Below are 12,702 nucleotides of genomic sequence, written 5' to 3' on the forward strand. Positions count from 1 at the left end.
TAAGGAAACTGAGGCACAGAAATATTAAGAGACTTGCTCAAGGTTAAATGTGGCGAGGACTCCTCAAAGAATAGAAAAGGTCTCTCTCGCTCAAATTAATGTCGTGGTGGTTATATACATTTCTGTACTCCTTACTTTTCTCTGCTTCAGTGGTGCCCATGATAAAAATACTTTATAAATTCAGTAATAATGGAAACCTATTCCTGCCTTCAGAAGGTGTTTGCATTTGTTTCTCATCCTCATGGTTTGAAACAGTTAAAGCATCAGCCCCAACCAATATGCAGTTGAATTTGAAATTTACTGTACGATGCTTCTGCTTTTCATTTTTTACCATTTCACACCTTGTCCGCATCTTGAGCAAGCTTGTAAGTTTCCAGCGCATCCATTTCTTGTGATGATATATTGTCCTGGTGGAAAATTTCATTTACTGGCTGTGCCCTTTGCTGAACCTGTTGCTAGTCAGGGAACATGATAAGCGTATAAGTAGCATGCTACTTCATTTATCATACATCGTTTTAGACACTCAAATATCTCATATACAATTCTGCATTCTGCACAGAAGGGAGCTTCCCAACTCACTGAAAAAAAAAGATCTTCAAATAAATTGTCAGTTTATGATATATAAATGTATCCTCTTAATAAAAATTCATCATAGTTTATACTAAATCTGTAAGTACCCTTTATTTTTTATAATCCTGAGAAAAATATGCTATCAAACACTAATAGAAAGGATCTGGCTTTTGTGATTTGGTGTGTAAGAGAATTGGAAGATATAAAAATGCTATCTATTTTCAATAATTGAATTACATTGTGAAATAAATCAGGGCATTGAGAATCTTAGCTGTATTTCAAGGGTCCTCTGCTGCCACACTTCTCACCATCAGAAGTCCTTCAATATTTTCCTCCTGTTGCCGTAAGTGAAAACTGCCATAAGTCAGAACCAACTTTCTGAGAAGCTGGAGTTAAGCTGGAGATAGAACATGTGTATCTTTGAATGGACAGCAAGAAAAACAAAACTCAAAGCATCTACCTCAGAAAGCCTTTTTTAAAGGGTGATTTTCCTAGGCTGCTGCAGGAGGTCAGTCCTACCTATTTTAAGTAACTTTTCATGTATTGATTTCAGCTCTTCCCCAGCCTGTCATCGCAGTGTTTTTACTAACACCCGTGTTTTATGTGTAGCATAAAAAATCTACATTTTGTCAGAATGGGGCCCTTGAAATTTTTAAAGTAAACCTTAATTTACATTAAACACTGTTTAGACTAATTAGGACCTTTCTCAGAGGAATTATGAACATGAAATACAGCTAACAGTTACTTGGTTGCTGTCTCCCTGTTTCTTATGGTCTAGGAAATACGTTAGCTGAATAGAACACATGTGGAAAGATGAAGGCTGTGGGTATTTATATAAAAGTATAAATATAGGTAGAGGCTCATCGTTCTTATCTATGTGGAACGATTGTTCTTCAGAAACAACAGTGGTGTGGTGATGTGTGTCAGCAGCGAGCTCCCTTATCCACACGCAAACATGGCTGAGCCGGGCCTGCCTCGCAGCGGGTGCTCACATACAAGGGCAGAGGTCTCTCGGATGACATCTCACTTATGGATTTATAAGGAGGAATACCCCTTTCTGGAATACAGGGTTAAGATGCAGATTTAAATGCAACATCACTTCTGGCCACTGAGGAAACACCTGGAGTAGACATATGGCAACAAACCATTTGATTTTCTTCATTTCTCCTGTTAGTTAAACTCTCTAGGTCTTGTTTCTTCCTGTTCTTTGGCTCACAGTCTTTGAGATGCTAATGAAAGCTATGGATCTGCTCCATAGAACAATGCTCATGTCTGCACCTAATTCAGGGGTACAAAAGCTCTGAGCTTCACCCATGGATCTCTTTAGGTGGTAGAAAGGGCACCAGGTTCAGATCACCTGTTCCAAATGGGGGCAGTGATTCAGCCCCTCTGAACTCAGTTTGGGCATCTGTAAAACTAGCACAAAGAAAGAATTTGCCTGAGTAGATTGTTGTGAAGATTAAATTAGACAATAAGTATACAAGGACAGACTCTGCCTGGCACGTGGTAGCTACTCAGTCAGTGTCACTGTCCTGTCCTTTCTATGACTAACTTACCAGGAGGCAAAGTCATCCACTGCAAAGTGGGGCTGGGCTAAGTCTGACCCATCACCTGTTTTTCTAAATAAAACTTTTTTGAAACAGATACACCCACCTGTTTACATATTGTCTGTGGATGCTTTTGTGATACAATGGCAGAGTTCAGTAATTGTAATGGCTCAAAAACTGAAAAAATTACAGGCTTTTTACAGAAAAAATGTCCATGTCCTGCTCTAGAGTTACTAGCACTAGTCAAGGTCATTTGGGGTGGTTCTCTTCATCCTGACTGGAGGAATCTCTTGATCCCTATTGTGACCTTGGCCTATTGGAGGTTGGATCTGGGGTAGATGCTGACAGTTGGTGGCAGTAAGACTGATGACTAAGACTCCAACTCCAAACTAGAATCACCTTAATTGTCCATTAAAGGACAATGGATGAATACATCATGGTATATTTGTACAATGAAATGACACACAACAATGAAACAAATGAACGACTGCTACACACAGAAACACGTGTCCAGAAAAAGAAGCTGGTGTTGAAGTCTTCATATACAGTTTGGCTGCATTTAATAAAGTTCTAGAACATGCAAAACTAATTCATGGGGATACAAGTCAGAGTAGTGGGGGAGAGGGCAGTCCCTGGGAAGGGTTACAAGGAAAACCCTTTGCTAAACACCTTGATCATTTAGCTCAAGATGTAGTTATATACGTAAAAACTTGTTGAGCTATATGCTTAAAATTAGCATACTTCCTGTACGTTACATCTGACAGGAGAGGGAAGACGGAGAAGGAGAAGAGAGAATTCTCTGTGCTGAGGCTATCAAGGTTCGAATCCTCATTCCACCACTGACTACTTATGGGACCTGGACCAACTCTCTTCATGGTACCTCAATTTCCTTAACTGCAAATTGGCCAAATAGTTGCATAGGTCTAAATTTCTTTAGCTATAATTCCCAAACCCAAACATCTCTGAAAATCAAAAGTGTTTTCATAATTTATTTAGCAGCAAAACTGAGCTTAACTAGTGTTAGGATATTTAGAGTTTTTATTGACCCCACTTAGTGCAAAAAAGTAATAGATTTTGTTGCAAAAATATTAACGTGCTCAAATATGGAATGCTGCCCTAGATTGTACCAAGGATGTTATGTGATGTACAGTATATATTTTCCATATTAACTTTCTAAAACATAAACAATTCTGAATTCTAAAACATCTGTCCCAAGGGTTTCATATAAGGGATTGTGGGTTTATACCTGCCTCATGGAGTTTACGAGAATTAAATAAAGTCACACCCAAAGAGCACTTAGAACAATGCGGGTCTCATGCAAACACTCAGCAAAGATTAATATTATTATAAATTGTGGTCTCTGCTCCCATTCTAAGAAATCTTGTGACTTGTTTTCCATAGGGCCAGTTGACACCAATTATGAAAAACCATCATGAGCCCAATCTCTAAGGACCATCATCTATAATATTTCCCTTGAGCAAGCTTTATGGGAAAGAGGTGGAAAACTCACAGAGGGCAAAGCCCTGAATTAGCACCAGGAAAACTTCACAAATGATACTCTTAAAAGAGGCTGTTTTCTACCATATTTCCAAGTGGCTATTTCTTCCACTAAGACAGAAATTGTTAAGTGTCCTTGAACAAGGTATGAGGGTTTCCCTGAGGGAGCAGGAAAGGGGTTTTATCTAGTGCTGATTCTGCCTGAGTTTAGACACCATTTCCAGCATTCCCGCTGAACTGTGTGTATTTGAAGCATTCCACGGAAAGGACGCCACCATCCCTGACAGCTTTGCTTCTTCTGCAAATAAGGTGGCATTGAGCAGGGAAATTCCCGCAAATCAGAACAAGGAAGGAAAAATTAACTGGAAGAAACAAATTACATAAATAATCCTTCAGAAGGATTTTCAGTACCTGGAAATAATCAAAAGAAGAGGCCCCTGCTTTAGTGGAAAGGATGATGGCTCTGAGTATCAAATTCTAGTCTGGCTTCTGACATTACTAGCTGGGCAACCTCAAATGAACCACTTAAACTCTTTATGCCTCATTTGTAAATTGAAGGGATCTCGTAGATTGAAATTAATTTCTAATATATTTCCCAATTCTTTGAATTCTGACTGTCTCTATTTGGGAAAGCTGGAAACCAGTTCATATTAAAAACTTCAAAATCCTACATGTGACATGACTTGAGGATCTGTAGACATCACAAACTTTACAAAATTGTTATTAAAAAAGAGGCTTTGTCTTGTTTATTGCTGCATCCCCAGTATCTGAACTATTACCTGGCCCAAGGTAGGTACTCAACAAGTATAGCTGAATGAATGAATAAATGATCATTTCAGTGATATATCTATTGTTGAAGCAGCAATAGTTTCTTTGATAAATAAATACTGATGAAGATTATATTATTTAATGACTTGCAAATAACAAGTAGGATATTTTCAGCTGTACAGAAAACCACAAACCAAAACAATTTATAAAGAAAAAAATCTCATCTCATATAACAAGAATTCAAGAGGTAGCCAACATCTTTATTGGCTTATTTGAGGCTCAAGAGGGTCATCGAAGACCCAGGTTTCCCCATGTTCTGCTCCACTGTATGGAATGTTGGTTTTCTTGCAGCTGGCTCACCTGTGGTTGTAAAATAGCTGCTGCATTTCTAGGTGTTGCCTTTTCCAGAAGATCCCAGCAGATTTCAGTTAATTTCTTATTGGCCAAAATTAGGTCACATATCCATTCTTAACCTACCACTGCCCAGAGGACTGGTACTCATGCTTAGATAATGTAAGGGGCATGGTCATTTTCCCTGAACAAAAATAGGTTCTCTGAGACAGAAGGAACTCCAGGAATAGATGTTCGTGGTCAACTTATAGTGATTGCCCCAATATTAAATATCTGTGTAGTAAATGCCTCATCAATAAATAAAAGAATAAATGAATGAATGGAGAAATAAATGGCATCAAGATAGAAAGCCAAACATTAAAAGGCCTAATGAGTGATCCAAAGACTAAATGCCACCAAGAGTTTTCTGGAGACATCACTGGGGACTGGTGTCAGAGAGAAGTGGCCCCTGAGAGAATGGCACATGGCCTGCACTTGAATGGTTCAGTTTGGCTCAAGAGCTGGTGAATGCATTTCATTTGTGGGGACAGTTTGATCCAGTGTGCGGAAGTAGAAACACATATAAATGTAGTAGCTGGCAAGGGGGACATTGAGTGAAGTGAGGAGGATTCAAGAGGGGACAGTAATTAAGGATCAATATGGAAGAACAGATTTTATCGCTCAGCTAATTGGCTAGGCTTTATTCTGTTGGTAATGGGAAGGATTTCTTTTATAGTCAGGTTTGTGGAGCTACACTTTACATAAAGTAAAATTCACCCTTTTTAAGACATAGTTTCATGATTTTCGACAAACACATACAAGTGTCACTACTACCGCAATCAAGTTAGAGAAGAGTTCCCACAATTCTCCCCTACATCCCTTTGTAATCGACTCCTCCTGACCCTAACTCTTGGCAACACTGATTGGTTTTCTGTCCCAACTGCTTTGCCTTTTCCTGAATGTCGTATGTGGCCTTTGAGTCGCTCCTTATACTTAGTACATACGTATGAGATTCAGCCACGCTTGTGTGTAGCAGGAGTTAGTTCCTTTTTATTTAAACGGGATTTCATTTTATGGACATACCACAGTTTGCTTATCCATTCACCCATTGAAAGATATTGGGATGGTTAATAAAGTCACTGTTGACATTTGCATATATGTTTTTCTGTGAACATAAGATTTTATTTATCTTTGGAAAATATTTAAGAGTAGAATTGCTGAATTGTATGGTAATTGTATGTTTAACTTTGTAAGAAATTGCTAAACTGTTTTCTAAAGTGGCTCTGCCATTTTATTATCCCCCTAGCAACGTGCCAGCATCCCAGTTAGGCCACATCTTCATCAGTACATTGAACTATCAGTTTGAGATGTTCTTTCTTTCTTTTTTTTTTAGTTCAGCCACTCTAATGGGTATATGGAGGCATCTCATTGTGGTTTTAATTTTTATTTCCCTAATGACTAATAATCTTTTTCTGTGCTTACTTGCCTTCCATAAAATTTCTTTTGTGAAGTGTTTAAGGAGAAAGGGTTTAATTTTTCTCTTTTTAGATCATTATATGACAAAAGCAAAACTTTAGAAATGTGAATCTGAGTCTAGAAGGAGGGTGTTGATGATACAGAAATCAGATAGGGGCTATTACATAGAACAAAGAAGAGGCGATGAGAAGGACAGCATATCCTTAACTGACTAGTATATTTGTCCTAATAAATGGATATCAGACACTGAATGCACTTTGTGCCTGCCAGTAGAATGAAAATAATGGTTTCTGCCGTTTATGATGCACAAGACACATGCAGGCACACATGTATACTGTACATCTTCCCACCACCACTGTGGCGTCCTAGTTCTCTCCCCTGTGTTACACCTGAGGAAACTAAAGTAGAGAGCAAAATGACTCACTTAAGATCATGCAGCTAGTGAGTGGCTGCTGGGGCTTTGAATGCTGACAGTCTGCCTCTGTGCTCACCACATGCTACTGCCCTCCTAGAAGCACCTTAATGTTTGTTGAATTAGGCAAATTACTAAATTATAAGAAATAACCAGTCATACCTTCTGAGAATCAAAACTAGAATCAAATCAAAACTGGCTTGACAGAGACATCAGATGTAACTCTTCTCAATAATATACAACACATACACCATCTTATTTGGACAATAATAATGACAACGTTCTTTATTTAGCCAACTGGGTCAAGAGTGGTGGTCTCCAAACTCAGCAGAATGTAGGGTTCTTAATCTCAATTTTCTGTGATTCTGTCTCAAGTCTGTCCTCCTGTTGACAGAGGGGGAGACACACACCCTCACCCCTACTTTAGCCATTTTTTTTACTTAGCCAGATGTGTGACTCTGTACACCAGGCTCAAATGGAAGGTGGTGACACCGGGAGCACATAGCCTCTCAAGGAACAGCAGCACCCACCTTTGAAACCACTTCTACAGAGCTGGAAGGACAAGGAAAAACTAACAAAACACAACAAAAAAGCCCTTTTATCCTTTCTCATTTCTTGGTTCAGCCACAAGAGAGTTATTTCGATGAATCCTCCAAGAAGAGTTGAGGTGCTAATTGTGGTATCAATGGTTTGTCCAGGAACCGGAGCAATTTGCGCCACTAGATCAACATGGACACGTTTTTTGAGAGAGTTTATATCGTAAGAGCCCAGCTCTGTTAGGATAGTACGTTAATCCCCAGAAATGAAGTCCCCGGAATCCATCTGGTTCCTCTCTCAGTCAGTCAGAAAATTGGGAATTCGCGTTTTTTATGGGGAACCTTCTTCGAAACAGGTATTTGATATTGTGCTCTAGCAAAGATTCATGTGTGGACAGTGCAGGAATGGGAGGTTTTACAGAAGTACCAGGCCGTTTTTTTGTTTGTTTGTTTGTTTTAAGGGGGCGCAGCTCACAGTGGCCCATGCAGGTATCGAACAGGCAACCTTGGTGTTATTAGCACCATGCTCTAACCAGTTGAGCTAACCAGCAACCCGCCAGGCTTATTTTTGCTGCCAGAAAGTTTTCAGGCCATTGACAATTCAAAACTCATAACATCAGTCTCAATTTATTCAAATGAGATGTTTGTTGAAAGGGGAGATTGGAGGAAACCTTTAATGAAAAAGGTAACAATGTTTGATAAATTTTAGTTAATTGTCTTAATCTTTTCTTGGTAATGTCCATTATGAAATCAGAAATAGATCCTCTCAAGGGAAAATTTTTGGTTTACAGTTCTTCCAGATGAAGTAGGACTACAAACTAGAAACAAACAACAAACAAACAAACAAACCAAAAAAAAAAAACAAACCAAAAACACAACCCTAAAACTGTATATTTTTGAAAGGACCAATTTTGTGATGATACTTTATAATAAGTCTCAACTACCACTGTCATTAATTTTTGATTGTGTTGTGTCTTTCTGAGGTATAGTCATTTCTGAAATTGCTTCTAAAACGAAGGCAGAAAACAACATCTTATACCCCTGTCCCTGCCTGTAGTATGGAAAATCCCACACATTGTTCTTTTGGGTAACTGCAGAAAAGTCTGATTCTGTGGCAAGAGCTGGGCTTCGGCAGTACCCCACTTGCTGCCTATGTGGCCATAGAGAATTCCCTTCTCTGAGACCGCCTTTCCTCATCCATAAAGTGGGCATAAGAATATTTATTAATATATTTATCATACCACTTATATGTGAGATCTGAAAAAGTCATAAACCCAGAGAGTGTAAAATGTAGCTATGGGGAGTGGGGAGTGGGGCAAGATTGATGGTGTTTAAGGGTAAAATCTTGCAACAAGTAGTAAATAAGCCATAGAGATCTAACACACAGTCTGGTGAATATGAACAATATTATTGTACTATAATCATCAAACTTGCTAAGAGACTAGAACTTTATTCCAACCGCTAAGAAGAAAACATAATTATGTAATGTGATAGAAGTGTTAAGTATCACTACAATGGTAATCATATTACAATATATAAATGTACCAAATTAGCATGCTGTACACCTTAAATTTATACAATGTTATATGTCAAATATATTCAGTGAAAAAAAATGAACTGAAAAAAATTGTCTAGGTAAAAAGGAGGGTAATTAGATCAATGAAAGAAAGATGGAGAAAAACAACAAAAGACTAATAAAATGTAGTCAACAGTGTTATCTACAAAGCTATTTATGTATAATGAAGTATAAATTCCATTATTAATCCTTTTATTGGAATTTTTGATGCCTCAATAAAATTACTTGCATTTTTTTAAAAAAGAATATTTATACTTAGGGTTAGTGTGAGGATTGAATACATTAATGTGTGTGAAATACCTAGAACAGAACAGTCACTAATGGATTGACAGTTCCTTTTTCCTAAAATTAAAATATCCTAAAATCCTAAAATCCTAAAATCCCAAGGAATCCCATGTAAACTAATCATTCATCGTTGCATGCACACACACACACACGCACACACACACACTTCAAACAAGTCATATAATATTAGTACAGGAAAGATCACAGCTGAAGATCACCTACAACCTGAAGGTTCCAAATCCAAGCCAGGTAGGTGAAGTCATGGTCACCCTTCATACTTACCAGGAACAGAATCACCATCTCCTATTCAGAGGACCTGACGCTGTCATCAGTTCTTCCTCAGTATTACTGTATAGCTGCCCCTTGCCCGGAAATAATTCTTTCATTGAAAAGGATTTGATTTATAAAAATTCTGTTTTTTAATGAGCCAGAAATCAGTAGCAGCCACAAAAACTCCTTTAATATTTCCAAAGGAATATTAGGAATCTTTGAAATTCACAGCAGCCTATGAAAGAAAGGTATCCCGAAGATGTCAAAATTTTATAAACTTGTAGGTATTTCATTGAAATAATGTGGGGCTTTAGATAATGAATTACTAAAGTTAAGAATTTTGTTGAGTAAAATACTACCAAACAAAGCTAAAGCCTAGTTTGATTCAATAAATCATGGAAAAAAATATCTTTAAAGGTTAAATTTGCTAGGAGAAAATATCTGGCCCTGCTTTAAGATCTTGAGTTGAAGATAATATCAAAATTAATTTATTCAAAAGCAAACAGATAGCTTCATAAAACATGACTCAAATAGAATTTTCATCAATATTCAGCTCTCCTCTCATTCTGAATTCTAAAAAGCACAAATAATGTGTGATTATTTACCCCTTCACTTTTGCACCAAGTCATCATGGTCTCTCCATTCTGTTCATTATTTAGACCCAGTGGGAGAATTTTAGTAAAGTTGTTAGCCCAAGAATTTGTCTCTGTTGTAGTATCTACCACTTTGAAAGAAAAATCTTTTCTTACAACTTGGTTTTTGATCAACTTTTCACTGTCCACTTATACCTATTAGCAAGAGCTGCTGTCCCTGACACATTGGTCATTAGTTGGCAGTCTCTTAATTCTACCCATTGAATTAGGATTAAACACGAATGTGAGTCTCTTTCCATCTAGAAGGAACTTAGTTTTTGTAGGATATCACGTTATCATCTCCAGTAAAAGCCCTGGTTGCATGTAGTTCCAGGTAGATCTTCAGTAGAGGGCACTGGAAGGGAAAGAAACAATCCTTAAAAATTAGAGGGAAGACCAAACAATTTGACCAAGCATATCATGGCTCTGATGGCCGTTGTCGGTGCCTTCACCACTATTTCTAACTGTTTTTGCTGCAAACACAGTGAAGGGGACAATGATGACATTTGGAGAGGAGCAATAGGAATATAGAGGGAAAACTTAAATATTATCCATGATTCAGCTTCATCCCGTGCCCCCCAAAAGACCAGATCAGCGAGCTGCATATCCCTGAGTATTGGGGTAACTGGTAAGAGAGAAAGAAACAAACAAGACTTTAACATGATTAAAACTGAACCCAAAGCTTTTTTTTTTTTTTTTTGCCACCTGATTCCACCTTTTAAAATTGTCTCATTGGATTAATACTGGTCAACCTTTCGAAACACGATCAGTGAAATCATGTTCTCCTTCCATTAGCAAATACGTACCAAGTCCCTCCTATGTCCCAGGCATTGAGGTAGGCATTGGGACTATAGTAGGGGACGCAAAAAGGCCTGGTTTCCCAGGGGACATTCTACTGAAGGGCAGCCATTTAGTCAAAAAAGTGCACAGACAGCATAATACTTATCAGTAGTATGAAGAGAGAAAACAGTGTCAGGATAGAGAAAACAAGAGGGATATGACTTAAATGAAAATGGTTCAGGTTGACGCCCTCCTGAAAGCAACATTTAAGAAACATTAATGGAAGGCAGTATGACGGAGTGATTAAGCCAGGCTGCCTGGTATTGAGTCTCAAATCCAGCCCTAGTTGTCTGACCTCGGGCAAGTTACTTAACTCATCTGAGCCTTGGTTCCTCCATGTAAAATTGGAATGACAAAATGACCTATCTATCTCATGAAATTGATGGGCTGATTATCTGAGAATGAGCTAACTCCTACTCGTATAACTGGTTTAATATCAGCTATCGTCATCTTCATCATTGATAGTGTTGTTACCAGTGGTAATAGCAGTTGTAAGCTGAGACCCAAAGAATCTCAGGAATTGGGACGGTTTTTCCATTCAGTTTTTCCTTAAGCATTTGTTCCATGGGGGTTGCTAGCCAAAAAGGGAGAGAGATTGAAAGTTGTGTTTCTGATCAGTTTTGAGACATATTCCAGCTCATCTCAAATCCAAGCTGTCCCTTTTCTTAAGCCAGTAATCACTCTGATTGAGGAACAAGTTAAAGAACAAACATGTCTTCAGTGCCTCCTAATCGCCCAAGCTCTGTGTGAGGTGCTGCCTCATAGAGTGTTAGCATTTGTTCACTACCATTGTTGCTTAGGGATTATTTCCGCTGTACGGATGAAGAAATGGAGGCTCAGAGAAGCTCAAGAGTTTGCTTAGTATCACACAGCTAATAAATGGCAAAGAGGATTCAGCTTGAGGATCTCCAACCTCAAATCTAATGTCCTTTCTAGTCTAATGTAGTCACTGAGGCAGCAGTCTGTTCAGTGACGCACAGGTACTCATCAACACCTATTTAATGACCAATCTCACTCCCATAAGCGACCATGCAGAAATTCAGCACTCACTCACTCACTCACTTCCCTAGGCTAGCATTTGCTTCAATAAAATCGGGAGGTTACAGACTTTCAAGTTAATGGCCTTTGGTGACATGATATTCCAGAGCACCTAGTAGGTGGTATCCCTGTCAGAGCCTGAACGTCCTCTGTTGTTTTCTGAGCATCTCTAAAATCTTTTTATTTTCCACTGCCATTTCTGGGTAGTGGTTAGGTCTTTCTTGATAGTCTGAGATGGATCCTTTCCCAAGAGATTATAAAGTACATTTAATTCCTCAGTATGCACGTCATGTGGAAGCCTCAGAATACACCCAATAGTAAAGATAGGATTTAATGTGCTGATTCTGATAGACCTCAGAGTAAGTGTTGTCTTTCCCAGGACAAAAAGCAGAATGGCATTATCACTCTGGGAGAAGTGGACATGTTGACTTATTAAGAGATATTGTTGATCTTTCAAGTACCAAAGAGATACTTAGCAGGATATGAGATTAAAATAATATTTCTGACCAACGAGCTCACTTTCATACTAAGCATCAGCAAAAGGAAAGTTGCTAAAAGAGTATCTTCCCAATTAAAAAAAAACAAAACAAAATTTAGAAAAGAATCCTTACCAGGGAGCTAATAGAAAAGTATTTGAAAATGACAAAGTGTGTTCAGGAAGGCGCAGAGGATGAAAGATCACCGAGCCGCATCCCTCGCCTTTCCCGTCCTCAGCCAATCACAGAGCTCCAGAGTGACAATGCTCCTAGTGTTGCCAGAAGTCAGTGCCTCTCTACTGCAACGTGGTGGCCCAGCAATCATGGAAATCCTTTCTGCACTGAGTTTTTGAGCCCCAGAGGCCCTGCTCGATGCATGCATGGATAAAATTCTTGGGCAGGTAATTTGTGTGAAATGCATCCACAGTACATGCCATATCCACATTTTA

General features: G+C 38.5%; 1 protein-coding gene across 1 annotated transcript in view; it reads left to right on the top strand.

The window, feature by feature from the left end:
- Positions 1–12,702, top strand: part of POU6F2 (POU class 6 homeobox 2) — a 461,828-nt gene that overhangs the window by 266,960 nt on the left and 182,166 nt on the right. The window lies entirely within an intron of this gene.

This window comes from Rhinolophus ferrumequinum, chromosome 20 (assembly GCF_004115265.2).
Source record: "Rhinolophus ferrumequinum isolate MPI-CBG mRhiFer1 chromosome 20, mRhiFer1_v1.p, whole genome shotgun sequence".
NCBI classification, from domain to species: domain Eukaryota; kingdom Metazoa; phylum Chordata; class Mammalia; order Chiroptera; family Rhinolophidae; genus Rhinolophus; species Rhinolophus ferrumequinum.